Genomic DNA, 15,991 nt, shown 5'->3' with positions numbered 1-15,991 from the left:
ATTCCCTATCAGAGTGCGTTTCAAGTCAGGCTACTCTGCTTCTGATCCAACTTCTAGTATCAGAAATACGCACTCTGGGAGACAGCAGATGATGGCTCAAGTACTTGGATCTCCGTCTTTCACATGAGAGACCTGGATTGGATTTCAGCCTGGCTGTTGCTTGCATTTTGGGAGTAAACAAGGGGATGGAGGATCTCTCCGAATCCCTGCCTTTCAAATAAAAATGAAAATCAATATTTTTAAACAGTGGAATATGGGGGTTGGCCTTGTGATGCAGTGGGTTAAGCTGTTACCTGCAGGGAGGGCATCCCCATATGACTGTTGGTTCAAGTCCCGGCTGCTCCACTTACGATCCAGTTCTCTCCTAATGGCCTGGAAAAGCAGCAGAAGATCCTGGGCCTCTGCACTCACATAAGAAAACCTTACAAAGTTCCAGACTCCTGGCTTTGACCTGGCCTTGACCTGGCCAAACTCCTACAGTTGCAGCCATATGGGGAGTGAACCAACAGATGGAAGGTCATTATCTCTCTCTCTCTCTCTCTCTAACTCTCCCTTTCAAATAAATATTCTTAAAATAAAAGAAGGGGAGAAAAGACTGATGAGATGGAACAGGTGAGCAGGAATTTATTGGCACAGTGAGGATTATTGCAATGAAAAGGAAAGCCCACATAGGATTCCTTAGCTGTGGTTCCCTCGGAAAGCAGAGCCTGAAAAAACTTAGGTGCAGGTAGTTATCTAAAGTGATCTGGGGCCGGCACTGTGGCACAGCCAGTTAAAGCCCCAGGCTGAAGCACCGACTATCCCATATGGGCACCAGTTTGAGCCCCAGCTGCTCCACTTCTGATCCAGCTCTTTGCTAATGTGCCTGGGAAAGCAGTGGAAGATGGCGCAAGTCCCTGGGCCCCTGCATCTACTTGGGAGATCTGGAAAAAAACTCCTGGCTCCTGACTTTGAATTGGCTCAGCTCTGGCCATTGCAGCCATTTGGGGAGTGAACCAGCAGATGGAAGACCTCTGTCTCTACCTCTCTCTGTAACTCTTTCAAATAAATAAAATTTTAAAAAAGGAACCGTCTCACTTTTAAATAAATAAAATGATATGAAGGAAACCTAAGACATCAAGAGAAGAAGGGAAAATTGGGGAAACCATTGCCTAAGTCTGCCCCCTTACAACAGATCTAAGAGGAACTTCGACTGCTGGGACTTCCTGGGAAACAAAGCAAGTCTCCACGATTCTTGACCGATGGACGAGAGGGGGCACTGACCATCCTTTGCCTCATGCTTCCTCATCTCTGCGATGTGGGAGGACTCCCCAGGCAGGAAACAGTTGCCTGGTGTTGTCAGGAGGTAGCTGCTGTCCGGATGTGTTGATGTGAAGCCCGCCTGGGGCTGCCCAGCCCACCCGCTGCTGAAATCACAAGTGAGACGCAGAGGCAGGAGACAGCCAGTGCAGAAGGTTTGAGATCGTGTGTTTTTTATAAAGGGCCGCTTGACTGCTGCTTGGAAGACACATTTGCAGGTTGCGAGGGTGGAAATGGAGACCAATAAAGAAGTCTGAGTGGTGCTGGTCAGGAGGTGATGTCTATGGAGATCACCTGTTGACGAGGCAACGCCGAGTGTTCTGCTTTCTGTGTTGAAGGGGAACAACCACCTGGACAGAAATTGGCATCATCTATGGTAGGGAAAAGACAAGCTTGAATTTCAGGGACATTTTATAGTTTGGTTTATCAAAAGACAAAATTACAGCAACTTTAAGGATATTAATTGGCTTTTATTTGTGATTGTAGATGAATTGAGCAGAGAAGTTTGGCTTTATAAGTGGAAAAGGACTGAAGAAGCAGAAACAGAAAACAAATAGCAGACTGGTTGCCTCAAAGGTACTTTCCTTTGGGGGTGATTCTTGTCATGACGGCTAAGGTAAGCTGGGCTGTTTCTGATTAGCTGTCATGAGTCTCCTGATGTTTTGGAAAATTGCGCTGGGTCAGAATTCAGTTGGATGACCTGGTCCCTAGCACGAGTGATTCCACCCTGGTTTTGTCTGTCCTATTGGTGTAGAAGGCCAGTCCCTAACAACGACCTCCTGCAAATTGTATTTAACAGGGTTAAAGGCAGTCTTGGAGGAAGCTGGATTAGGATTGGGTAAGGATCATGATGTCACAGTTTAGGATTGTTGAAGATAGCGAAGGTGAGAGACGAGGAAATAGAAAGAATGGGTATGTTTGTGGCGGGGTGGGGGGGGCATCCAACGTCTGTGGATGCTTTAATCTGAAACTACAGTCTCTTTCAGGGATTTGCCAAGTCTGGAGGAAAGTTGTATTGATGGAGACAGAATGCTGTCAGTGCGAGGTCCTCTCCATCCAGGCTGTGCGTGGAGGGAGACAATTTCTATGTCTTTTTCTAAAGAAGTATCTCAGGGGATGAAGAGAAGTAATGCATTCTTAACATATTTAAGGGACAGAATCTAAGATTTCCTGGGGGCCAGATGTGGGAGATGGGGAAGAATCAATAACACCTAGAAATCCATCAGGACATTGAAATGTGGGCGCAATGTAAGCTTGAGCAAGGGGACTAAGTTTGTAGATCATCAGGCCCAAGTTTGTAGATCATACTTATTTAAAGCTAATGGAATGAATAAAATCTCCCAGTGAGAGCATTCAAAAGGTAAAAGAAAAAAAATGACCACATCTGGGGTGTTTCTATGATTGCAAGGGCACGTGGGTTATCAGTTCAGAATGTATATTTGGGAGGGAGCATTGCACTACAGGTTAAGTCACAGCCTGGAACACCTGTGTCCCATATCAGAGTGCCCGTTGGAATCTCAACTCCTCTGCTTCCAATCCAGCTTCTTGTTAATGCACCTGAGAGGTAGAGGATGCTGGTCCAAGCACTTGGACCTGCCATCCTTGTGGGAGATCCAGATGGAGTTCCTGGCTCCTGGGTTGCCCTAGCCTCGTCCAGGCTGTTGTGGGTATGTGGGGAATGAAGTAGCAGATGGAAAATCTCTCTCTCTCCCACTTTTATAAAAAGTGCATATTTGATGAGAAATCATAGAAAACACTGATAGAGCATCTAAAACACACAGGTGCATTCTCACATAACAAGCTATTAGAGCTGAGCAGACTAATCTACTGGTATAGCCTAATCAGCCAATCAGCTACTGGTATAGCTGATCAGTTTTACTTTGGAGACTAAGTTCTTTTATCTTCCTCTTCTGCCATCTTTACGTGAAGGTGTCTGTCCTTGTGCTGAATCTTCAGTCTCAAGGTGGTAGTTGCAACTGTAGGTACAATTCAAAGGAAGGAGGAGGAGCATGTGGCAAACCAGTCCCCTTTTCCCCCACAACAAGCAAGCTTTCCTAGAAACCTGTACTCAGTTGACTTCTTCACTGGCCAGGACTATGATACCAATCCACTCAGAGCTCCAAGTGTGTCCAGTAAAGAAAGTGTCTATAGCTGTGTTACGGGACAATGAAGGTGATCTCGGTTCTTGTCTCAGGTCAAAGAAGAATTTCCAAGTGGGCAGGGACAGTGAACAAAATGATATTTATTAGCCGGCGCCGTGGCTCAATAGGCTAATCCTCCACCTTGCGGCGCCGGCACACCGGGTTCTAGTCCCGGTTGGGGCGCCGGATTCTGTCCCGGTTGCCCCTCTTCCAGGCCAGCTCTCTGCTATGGCCAGGGAGTGCAGTGGAGGATGGCCCAGGTGCTTGGGCCCTGCACCCCATGGGAGACCAGGAAAAGCACCTGGCTCCTGGCTCCTGCCAGGATCAGCGCGGTGCGCCGGCTGCAGCGGCGGCCATTGGAGGGTGAACCAGCGGCAAAGGAAGACCTTTCTCTCTCTGTCTCTCTCTCTCACTGTCCACTCTGCCTGTCAAAAAAAAAAAAAAAAAAAAAAGATATTTATTGAAAGCAAGAAACCTCCTGCCACAGAAGTCAGGAGGGTGGCTCCAAGGGAGGAGTAGCCCAGGAAGCCTGTGGGTACCAGCTGTTTTTATGCACAAAAGTGGCCACCTAGATTTAACCAACTAGGGGAGAGCAGAACAACAGCTAACAACCAATCAGAGGGCTAGAATAACAACCAATCAGGAGACTGGAATAACAACCAATCAGAGGCACAGATAAAATCCATCAGAGGGCTGGACTTTTTAATCTTATCTAGCCTGCTCTCCTGATAGAGCAAAAAATCCACCCATGGGCTGGAACTGGTAATCCTGTCCAGCCTATTCTCACGATAAAACTAAGTGTTGCTAAAGGCAGCTTCTTGTTCACTCTTCAAATGACTCTGCCCCTTTCTCATTTCAGCAAGGACCTGTTAGCCCCTCTAACTCCTTTCAACTGGGTACTTTGCTGCCTCGACTGACACTGGGGTTTTATTGATGAGGAAGTAGGAAGCAATGGTTATTGCCTGAACGATCAGAAATACATACCTGCAACACGGAGATTCATGAGAAGTGGAAAGACAATGGAGCAATTGGACAATGGAGTGACCAAGGAGGCGGTTCTTTTGAGAAGGAGGGAGGGAGCAACTGAGTCAAATATTCCTGAAATCCCGAAGAGAAGGAGGAGGGAAGGAAGGGGGACAAGGTCCAGTGGATTTGACAATGTGGAAGTCCTAGTGAAGAAGGCAAGAGCTGTTTCCTTGACTGGGTGGGCCTGGGAGCCCCACTAAAGCAGGCCAAGGAAAGAAAAGGGTTTGGGGCAGGAGGCTCCAATTATGTTAGAAGTTGGGGGAGTGGAAAGAGGAGTGTGAAGGGAAGGATGTTTTAGGATGCGAGATGTGGTCTACCCATAAATTGTTATGAGATACAGGAGATGTTAAACAGCATTCATATCTATTTTAAAGCACGCATTGAGTTTGAATCCTAACTCTGCCCCTATCTAGCTGCATGATCTTAAACCAGTTGCTTAAACTCTCTAAATTCTCATTTGTTCATAAATAAAATGAGACGGTCATGCCTACCTCAAAAGTCATTAAGAGGCCTGCGCCACGGCTCAATAGGCTAATCTTCCACCTGCAGCGCCGGCATACCGGGTTCTAGTCCTGGTCAGGGTGCCGGATTCTGTCCTCTTCCAGGCCAGCTCTCTGCTATGGCCCAGGAGTACAGTGGAGGATGGCCCAAGTGCTTGGGCCCTGCACCCCATGGGAGACCAAGAGAAGCACCTGGCTCCTGCCATCGGATCAGCGCAGTGCGCTGGCCGCAGCTGCCATTAGAAGGTGAACCAACGGTATAGGAAGACCTTTCTCTCTCTCTCTCTCTCTCTCTCACTGTCCACTCTGCCTGTCAAAAATAAAATAAAATAAAAAAGTCATTGAGAGAATCCATGTTTGTTAAGTGCCCATTAAGGTGCCTGATCCACAGTAAATCATCAATAAGTTGTACCACCGTTCTTCTTGCATGCTAGAACTGATATTTATATATTTACATCAAGGATCTAAATGAAATTCCCATGAGACAGAATCTAACAGACACCTTCTAACATTTGTAAATGTCATTGGGAAGACAATCAAGCCCATATAGCCATACCACATAATACTTACAACCCATGTGACTCTTTAATGTCTCCCTACTTGTAAGCCAGCAGAAAATCATGTACCTACTTGTCTCTCAAAGTATAGCCAGAGGGCTGAGCAGCAGCCGAGGAGCATCTGTGTCCTCCTTGAAATTCAGGGTCAGCAGGAGGACAGACTCACAAGAACATTCACAAGGGAGGGGAGGTCATTTTTTGCAAAGCAAATTTCAGAACCAATATTAAGCAAACAAATGTGTGTATGTGTGCATGAAAAAGTTGAATCCTATGGGCTTTCATGTTTAACCTGAGCTAACTTCACATTATTATGACTTTTGTGTGAGTTAGGTCTTTGAACCTAGATGTGGATCAGGTAGAAATAGGAGCTAACTGGGATGTCTGTAGGCTAAGAGGATGGCTTCTCTGTCCAGTACGCTTCTTCTGGCTCTGATAGAGTTAGAGTATCCATGGAGATGATTTTGGGTTCTGGACCTGGAGAGAAGGGAGCAACATCCCGTGTGCCTTGCCTTCTACCACACCCTGGCTGGGCACAGCAGCCCGAAGAATAGAAACCCTGGGGTACAATTATCTTAGTTCAATTCTGGGCACCACCTCTTAGTATCTGGGTGTTCTCAGGCAAATTGTTGACCTTTTCTGGGCCTTGGTGTTTTTAACAGTAAATACAAATGGTAAAACATCACAGTTGTAATAGAAAGGGTTGGACAGTGGCAGCCTTCAGACAGAGCGAAGACATAACTAAGCCTTTGCCAACCCAATGGAGTGTGGGAACAAAGAAAACAAGAAGCACTCGTTGGACAGAAGTACTCTTCTTTGCTCCTGCAGCACCACCTTGCCCGGTGCTTCCTAGAGGCTGCCTTGAGATGGGGGGATGGAATTGAGAGTACAACAGTGAACAGCCTCCTGCATCTGTACTTAAAAGCGCAGGGCATCTCTCTGTCATACTTCTAGGAAAAAAAATATTTTTAACAAACCCTGGGAGGAGAAGACATTGAAAATTTCCTAGTGTACCCAGTGCCAGATCAGGGCAGAAACTGAAGAGGAGGAACACGGGAAGAAAATGGAGAGGAAAGAGAGGTAAAAGGAAAGGCAAAAGAGGGAGTTGAAGAGGAGAGAGGGGAGGAAGAGAGGAATGAGAAGAAAAGAGAAGTGAGAGGAGCAGCAGTGACCAGCCTTCTCTGGGGTTCTGCCTTTAGAAGGTGGCCTGAGCCGGATTCCGGCGAGGGATGAACCCAAAAGCTCACATCACCCACTGGCCCAAGAGCGCATGGGCTAACACTGTGGGCATCCTCGTGAAAATGTGCAAGGAAATTATGGCAGAAGGAAAGAGGGAGTGTCCTGGAGAGACACGGAAATCAACACCCTCCTTACCCTTTCATTGTATTTCAGCTCTCAGTGGGAAAAATTCTGTTGATTAATAACAATAGCAACCCAGCCTATGTGAATTATACGCTACGGATTCTGTATAGAAATTCATATGCATTATCATATTTCACTGTTACAGCAGCCACTGCTTGTCGGTAATATTGTTAAATTTCTTTTACGAAATGAGGAAAATGAGTTTTTCTAGTTTAGTTTCAGTAAAGGTAAATATCTTGCCTAAGACCATGGCATCAAGAAATGGCAAAACCTTCACTGGAACCCAGGTCCTCTGATTCCCAACAGGCTGCTGTTTGAATCAGGTAACATCTTAATCACATGCAGGGTGAGGTCTAGGGACATGGGTGACTCACAGGGCCCATGCTCCGATCAAGTTCTGTTTTAGTGCCAATAGCACAAGGCCCAGAGCCAAAAGTCCTGGTTTTAGCCTCATTCTGTGGTCAAGTATCAATGTCCTGGAGCACATTGCCCTAAGCCCTACCAACCTTGTTTTCCCCTTATCTCTAAAGTTCCTCCCAGCTATGCAGTCCTGAAAGTTACTCATTAGCAAGGGTGAATAATCCCAAAAAATTCCAGGCTAGGTCAGGACTAGGTCTACAGCCCAAGGCATTTGGACATGTATTCCTTTTCCGGAGGCTAGACGGCATATAATATCACCAAGGACTCTTAATCTAGATAGTCACGGAAAAGGGCGAGCTGATGTTCTCATGCTTCTGAGTAAGACCTTCGAACGCACAAGGTCTATCCTTCCTCTGCTAGACCCAGACCTCTGTCCCCTAGGAGAACACACTCATCTCCCCTTGTAATGGAGAAGGGAAAGGCCTCACACGCCCAAACCTGAAATCCTTCCAGTCGCAATGTGCTTTGGGCCCTCTTTCATGAAATGAATCATGATTACTAATAGCCAGAGGGTGAGGAATTACAGTCATGCCTTGTTACTGAAGATGCGTCTTCACCCTGGCCCATAACAGCAATGATGAAGCATTTTCATCAGCTGCAAGAGTCTGAGCTCCCCCAAGCCCCCAGAGTTTCCACCTCCCGTCCCCAGAGAGGGGCTGTTACAAGGCAGTTGGAGGAGCAGAGGCAGCTGGGTGGTGCACCCTCCAGAAACCAGAAATGAGTATTAGTCTAGCAAAATGAATCCAATTCATTCTGAACAGACAAAAATCGCACACTGCTAAACAAATGATCATTTTAACCCTAAGCAATTTCCCACTCAGATCATCAACAAAAGCCACTTCAGTAGGGAAGTGAGTAAAAAAAGGAAGTAAATGGCTACTGGATTCGCACCTTGGCTTAAATTCTAGAACTCTCTCGATTACTCCTTAATCTCAGTCTGAAATTAGAACACAGGATGGGAAATAGTCCACACTCACAGAGCAGCAAGAAAAGAAAATATATGGGAATAAAAAAAGGACTGAGACAGCGTTTCCATTTATTATCCTTTAGGCCCCGTGGAGAACTAATGTTTTTGTCACCACAAGTGCAAATGAGGCGCATTCATTCAGGGGAGTCAGGCTTAGCCTGACCCTTTTCTAACAGAGAGCAGTGGATTGTTAAATCTAATAAGCATATGCACATTCGTTCTAAGAACAAATAGCTTTGGGGTACGATGCGAGATGACCTGCACTGAAAATAAAATATTAAGTACTTAACATTTTACTATAAAGAGTTGTCTAATGTCAAATCGTGCAGGATTTGGCGTCTTCTAAGATGATCCAGATTCAATTATTTTTTGTTATTGAATTTAGCAGTCTCCGCCCCCCCACCCCCACCCCCCATCCATTACCCATGCAGCTCTCAGTGGGTCTCTCTTTTGCCTTTAAATAACTGGGAACCCACACACAGGAAAAAAGGGAGTTGATTTAGGTTGGAGAAACTGCGCTTGCCTCTCTTATCCAAATGGTAAATGCTCTTATTTGCATTTGAAGGAAGAAGTCGGAGAACTGAGGTTGGGATGCAGGAAGTTCTTAAATATCCTGATACAGTCAACACACCGGAAGGGAAAGTCTCCGAGGCTAGCAGACCCAAACTCTCCTTTTTTCTTCTGTGACCTCCGCTAGTTCCTCCCATTTTTGCCCAAGGATCCTCCTGAGTTCTTGCAGAGCAACTCTGGCTAATAGGTAAATTCTATGCTATCGCTTACATCTTGACACTTCCTAAAGGCAAGCAGTCTGCCTCTCACCCAGCCTGCCTCACCCACAAGCATTTTATTTTGTGACTTTTAAATATTTATTTATTTTTAGAGATTTTTATTTATTTATTTGAGAGGTAGAGTACAGACAGAGAGAGGGACAGATGGAGAGAAAGGTCTTCCATCCACTGGTTCACTCCCTAGATGATCCCAATGGCCAGAGTGGAGCTGATCCAAAGTCCGGAGCCAAGAGCCTCATCCAGGTCTCCCACATGGGTGCAGAGGCCCAAGCACTTGCGCCATCTTCCACTGCTTTCCCAAGCCATAGTGGGGAGCTGGATTGCAAGTGGAGCAGCTGGGACTCAAACCGATGCTCATATGGGATGACAGCGCTGCAGGTGGAGGCTTAGCCCACTATGCCACAGCGCCAGCCCCTATTTCTTTATTTGGAAGGCAGAGAGACAGAGACAGATCTTCCATTCACTGGTTCATTCCCCAAATGCCCAGAAAGTCAGGCCAAAGCCAAGATCCTGGAACTCCAACCAGGTCTCCCGTGTAGGTGGCAGGGAGCCTGGTACTTGAGCCATCATCTGCTGCCTCCCAGGATGGGCTTTAGCAGGAAACTGAATCAGAAACACAACAGCCTGGACTAGAACCAGGCACTCCAAAGGAGATGTGGGTATCTCAAGTGGTGGCTTAACCCACTGTGTCACAGTGCCTGCCACAAGAGCTTTATTTTAGGCACCTGGCATTTTAAATTCGCTACAGAACTGTTTCCGAGGCTGAAACAGAGTGTTCCTGGGATATTCTCTCTTGGTAAGTGTCACATCTGTGCTGCTTGCCTTTATTCCTTCCTCAGGTGAAAGGGAGGGGTGTCAAATCTTAATGGAAAAAAGCAAAGCACTTTGGATACTCACAGATAAAAAATCAGATGAAGGGGCCAGCGCTGTAGCATAGCAGGTAAAGCTGCCACCTGCAGCTCCAGTGTCTCATTTGGGCACAGGTTCTTGTCCTGGCTGCTCCATTTCCACTCCAGCTCCCAGCAGATAGCCCAAGTGTTTGGCTGCCCTGCCAACCACAGGGGAGACCCGATGAAGCTCCTGGCTTCTACCTGGCCCAGTCCCGGCTGTTGTGACCATTTGGGAAATGAACCAATGGATAAAATATCTGTCTCTCCTTCTCTTTCTGTAACTCTAACTTTCAAATGAATAGATAAATTTTTAAAAATTTCCAATGGAACTAGAATCTGTACTCAAGTTTTCCTAAATCATAGGAAAAATATCATCAGGATCCAGCCTTGCAGCTTTGGCCCAAGGTTTCTTTTCCTTCCTTTAGGATAATTCAAAGAATTCACTGAACAGAAAGAGTGGTGCAATTGGCCCAAGAAAATTCTCCTGTAATTAGCATCTAAATGGTCAGTCTCACAGGGGCTCACTTCAGCAGGATTCCAGCTAGGATGGGAAGCAGCTGCCTCCTACCTGGAGCCCCCAGACTTACTGAAACCTACTTAAGCCACCAAAAAAAAAAAAAAAAAAAAAGTTGCGATGGAGCACAGCATCGCCCACCAATCCCAGGAAGGTCAAGAACACCACTGACCAACCAGGAAGTTGGACCGAAGCTGAACATGCCCCTCCCAGTCCCATCTTCAATTTATAAGAACCTGCACTCCTCACTTCTCCGGGAGGATGGGCATTAAGTGATAGCTGCCTGGCTGGGGGTTCCATAGGAACACCTCCAACTAGTCTGGGGGGGTTTGCAACAAGGTGTGGCAAGAGCCGTTGTTTTCCTTACCTCCTTGACCAATGTGCCTTCAAAGTGAAGCAAGCGGAGCTCCTGGATTTGAACCAAAGTTGATCCAATTCCCCAAAGAGCTCAGCAGCCTGGATGGGAGGCTTTACATTCCTCGTGTATTGATTAATTAATTACTATTTATTTTTAAATATTTGTTTGACAGGCATCAGAGAGAGAGGAAGAGACAGAGCAATGTGACATCTATTGGTTCACTCTCCCAAATGGCTGTAACAGCCAGAACTAGGCCGGACCAGGCTGAAGCCAGGATCCTGGAACTCCATCCTGGTCTCCCACAGGAGTTAGCAGGGACCCAAGTATTTGTATCATTTTCGACTGCATTTCTAGGTTCATCAGCAGGAAGCTAAGTTGGAAGTGGAAGAGCCGGGACTTGCACAAATGTTCCAATATGGAATGCCATTGTCATAAGTAGCAGCTTAACCAGCTTTGTCACAACGCCAACCCCAAACATGATTTAGTTACGTCCATGAGGATGCACTTGACTAGGGACTGCTGGGATTTCTATAGGACAAGCAAATTTAAACAAATAAATGGTACAGGTGTGTAGTTGGGTTTGGAGAACAACGTCTGGAGATTTTTAGATCTTTAGATTCTGATTTAAACAAACCAATCGCAAAATGAAAACTAAACTTGGACAGCATATTGCTGATGTTAAAGCATTATTGCTGGGGCTGGCACTGTGGCGGAGTGGACTAACCCTCTGCCTGTGGCACCGGCATCCCATATGTGCACCGGTTCATGTCTCAGCTGCTCCTCTTCCAATCCAGCTCTCTGCTAATGGCCTGGGAAATCAGTAGAAGATAGGTGTTCGGGCCCCTGTTCCTGCATGAGAGACCTGGAAGAAGCTCCTGGCTCCTGGCTTTGAATCAGCTTAGTTCCGGTGGTTGCGGCCATCTGGGGGGTGAACCAGCAGATGGAAGACATTTCTCCCTGTTTCTCTCTCTCTGTAACTCTGCCTCTCAAATAAATAAATAAACATTTTTAAAAAAGCATTAAAAGCATTATTGCTGATTTTGGTAGATGTGAAATGGTATCATGCTGTGTTTGAGGCAGACAGAAAGAAAAAACCCTTAACCATTACCAATACACAATATGGCCAGCACTGTAGCATAGTGGGTGAAGCTACCTCCTGCAGTGCCATCATCCCATACAGGCACCAGTTCTAGACCCGGCTGTTCCACTTCCAATCCTGTTCTCTGCTATGGCCTGGAAAAGCAGTAGAAGAGGGTCCAAGTCCTTGGGTCCCTGTACCCATGTGGGAGACCCAGAAGAAGCTCCAGGCTCCTGGCTTCAGATCAGCACAGCTCCAGCAGTTGTGGCCATCTAGGGAGTGAACCAGCGGATGGAAGACCTCTCTCTCTATCTGCCTCTGCTTCTCTGTAACTCTGCCTTTCAAATAAGTAGATAAAAATTTAAAAAATGCATAGTAAAGTATTTATGGATAAAATGGACTAATGTCCAGGATTTATTTCAAAATACTGCAGAAAAGGAAAAATGAGAGACTAAATGAAACAAGAATAGCACCTATCATCAGCAGGCATTGTGGTGCTGCCGTTTCAGGCGCCGCTTGGGACGCTGGCATCCTACAGGGGAGCGTTGTTCTGCTTCTGATCCAGCTCTCTGCTAATGCTCCTGGGAGGCAACAGGTGATGACTTGAGAACTTGAGTCCCTGCCACCCCCATGAGAGACCCACATGGAATTCCTGGCACCTGGCTTCGGCTGTTGGAACCCCTTGGGGAGTGAACACAAGAGACAGCAGGTCTCTTTCTCTTTTTCTCCCTCTCTCTTTTTCTCTCTGCCTTTCAAATAAATAAATCTTTTTTTTTTTTTAAATAAAGGAACTAAACCTATTCAGAACATGCTTTAAAAAAGACTAGCAAATAACTGATTATTATTGAAGCTAGGACATGATTTATGGGATGGGATTCATGACACTGATGTATACATTTTGTACATGTGTTTAAGCTTTTCCATAATTAAAAGTTAATTGTTTTTTAAATGGAGATGAGGGAGTTGCCCTGGTACAGCATGTGAGACTACTTGGGATGCAATACCCCATGTACTGGAGTGCCTGAGTTTGAACAGTGGCCCAATTCCTTGTTTTAGCTTCCTGGTATCCTGGATCTCTGCCATCGCTGTGGGAGACCAGGATGAAGCTCCTGGCTCCTGGCTTCAGTCTGGCCCAACCCTGGCTGTTGCAGCCATTTGGGAAGAGAACCAGCAGACTGAAGATCAACCTCTTTCTGTTTCTTTCTCTCTGTCGCTCTGCCTTTCAGATAAAGAAATAGATAAACTTTTTTTTTAAAGAATGACATGGGAGTGGTGACAGGTGTTTTGGGCAGCAAGTAAGATGCTGCTGGCACACTTGCATCCTGTATCAGAGTGTCTGGGTTCAAGTTATGACTGCTCCTGATTCCTGACACTATGCACCCTAGAAAGTGATGGCTCCAATACTTGAGTCCCTGCTACCCAGGTAGGAGACTCATTGAGTTCCTGGCTTCTGGCTTCATCCTGACCCAGCCCCATTTCCCATTTTTGGGGAATGAGTCAGTGAATAAGAGATCCCTCTCTGTCTCTCTGCCTTTTTTTTTTTTTTTTTTGGTAAGGTTTTTTTATTCATTTTTAAAAATGTATTTGAGGAGCCGGCATGTGGCTTAGCAGAGCCTGCATCCCATATGGGCACCAGTTTGAGTCCCGGCTATTCCACCTCCAATCCAGCTCTCAGCTATGGCCTGGGAAAGCAGTAGAAGATGGCCCAAGTGCTTGGGCTCCTGCACCCACGTGGGAGACCCAGTTGATTCCATTTGCTGGTTCACTGCCTAAATGCCTGCAACAGCCAGGGCTGAGGCCAGAAGCCAGGAACTCCAACTAGGTCTCTCACATGGGTGGCAGAAATCCAAATACTTGGTCCATCATCTGTTGCCTCCCAGGGTTTGCGTTAGTGGGAAGCTGGATTGGAAACAGAGGCGGAACTCGATGCCAGGCACTCCAATCTGGGTTGCAGGTGCCCCAAGTGGCAGTTTAATCTGCTGCACCATACACAAGGCTTGTGCCTTTCAAATGGATTAAATAAACACATAAACATTTTAGAAAGAATGACATCGGGATGCCTCCTTGATTTCAGAGCAGCTTCCTGGAGTTGTATCAGATATCTGTCGCTCCCCCTCTTCATGGAGGAATGACACTAAACCCTGCCTAGGCTTCATATCCGAGTCACGGCACCATTATGTCGCTCCCCCTCTTCATGGAGGAACGACACTGAACCCTGCGCTGTTCTTTTGTCTGCTCGGCCCTCCCCGGGTTTGCTGCTGGTTCTTCCTGGGTTGGCTACCAACCCTTCCACCTCTGTGGAAGGGCGGTTCCCCCTGCCACTTTCCCCACTTCCACGGGGGAGCGGCACACCGCCGGCCGGCTCTCTCGGGGGCTTCTCGGGGGCTGCTCAGATGTTCCTCAGGTGTTCCCCTTAGATGTTCCTGGTGCATGTTGTCTCTCTCCTCCTTTATAGTCCTCTTCCACCAATCCCAACTCTGCTACCCACACGCCGAGTACGCTGCTCTCCTCCAATCAGGAGCAGGATCAGCTCCTGCAGGTTATTGGTCGAACTGGAGGCAGCTCTGCAGAAGCTGTTTCCTTCTCTCCCAGCGCCATATTGTGGGAGAGCAGATGCATAGAATAAGTCTTAATTCCAGTAACTTAGTCTAGTCCGAGTTGCTCCCCACAGATATCTGTTTAAGAAAGTCGTATCTCAGTCCAACACAGATTTTACTTTGTCAGTAATGCCTCAGTCCTGCTAAGCACATCCCTTGGGAAGAGCTAGCTTAACCCCAAGAAACCCAAGTTAAATTTGGCGTCAGTCAAGGAGACTCTGCATCCTTGTCAGGGTCAAGGCAGCGTTACGACATCTGTCTGGAGCTGGGCCTGTCCCAACCTGCTCTGTTCCAGCTCTCCTGGAGCAGCACCACGGTCAGGCCGCTCTGCCCGGTCTTGACCCCACACTGTAGATCTCTCTCCATGCCGGTGCTCCAGAGGGTCAGGCTGACCTATTTGCTCTCTCACAGGTAGCCAGCCAGGGCCTTCAAATACTCAACTGAGTGAATGACACAGAGGCCACGGACAGCAGCACTCCTGCCCCCTGAGAGCAGGCATCCATTGGGAGAGCTTGGTGTCTGTAGGCTACTGAGCCAGGAGAGTCCAGGCTGAGAGTCCTGTGCTTCTCATCAGACTGGCCCATCAGCAAGGCTTGACTCCTGGAGCCAGAACTGCTGAGAAAAAGTCCAGACAACCCCACGAGGCTCCAAGTGTCCGTTCACCTGCAGCCAGAGAGGACAAGGATGACACAGCCCTGGCAGCCCCTCCTCAGCGTGGGGCTTGGCGTTTTGAAATCTGCAAAGTCGCTTCCTCTGGATCCCTTAGGCCCTTGGGTAATTTTAGGTTGTATAAATAGATGCACCTAGAGCTTGTGCAACACACAAAGCAGAGCTATTTTCTCTTCTCTGAGCACTGAAACTAGAATTTAAGGGAAGAAAGAACAACTATAGAAACCAAACACACCAGCTTGAGAGAGAAAACTGAACATGCCCCAAACTGAAATAATCGTCTTTCACCCCCAGTTCCCCTTGCACACACGGGTTTCACCTCCTAACTTCCCTGTTTCTCTCCACCATAGCAGCATTCTGTAAGCTGCCCCAGCACTGTGCCATCCCTATCCCTTGTTACACGCAACCATGTCCTGAGTCTGGGGACAGTCCCAGTCTCTGGCTCCTCCCAGGGTCTGGCCTGTCACCCTCCCCTTGGCGTACTCTGTCCTGGCCCCATCACACTCGCTGTCACCGTCCCACTCAGCCCCAGAGTTCACTGCCATGAGCTCATCATTCATGATCACTCCCCCTGTCCCTCCCTCCAGGACTCACCACAGCCACTGGCTCACTTCTAACCTTCACCCAAAGCCAGCCGATCCACCTGCCATCTCTGCAATGCACTCCTGGCTTCTGCACCTCTGCGGGCTGTCCCCACTCTGTCTGGATGGCCCTTCCCCACTTCCCCACTTGGCCAACTCCAGTTAGCCATTCTGGTGCCCTCTCCTCTGGAAAGACTCCCCTGATAGCCCCGGCTGGCCCTTCCCATCTCTCCTTTGGTGGTGCTAC

At 47.4% G+C, this 15,991-nt stretch overlaps 1 long non-coding RNA gene across 3 annotated transcripts; it reads left to right on the top strand.

Moving 5' to 3' along the window:
• The first annotated feature begins 301 nt into the window (after window positions 1-301).
• On the top strand, window positions 302-12,619 carry LOC149126811 (uncharacterized). 3 transcript variants are annotated; one of them, XR_016233492.1, is made up of 3 exons: window positions 302-1,675; window positions 1,786-1,915; window positions 12,407-12,619. It is a non-coding gene; the product is annotated as an uncharacterized LOC149126811 (long non-coding RNA). The 3 variants fall into 3 exon arrangements; XR_016233493.1 differs by lacking the exon at window positions 12,407-12,619 and adding an exon at window positions 8,835-9,051; XR_016233491.1 differs by lacking the exon at window positions 12,407-12,619 and adding an exon at window positions 4,300-4,864.
• Window positions 12,620-15,991: the final 3,372 nt, after the last annotated feature.

This window comes from Oryctolagus cuniculus, chromosome 5 (assembly GCF_051225735.1).
Source record: "Oryctolagus cuniculus isolate XC-2025 breed Fujian yellow rabbit chromosome 5, ASM5122573v1, whole genome shotgun sequence".
Classification (NCBI taxonomy): domain Eukaryota; kingdom Metazoa; phylum Chordata; class Mammalia; order Lagomorpha; family Leporidae; genus Oryctolagus; species Oryctolagus cuniculus.
This window is presented reverse-complemented; position numbering and strand designations above follow the sequence as displayed.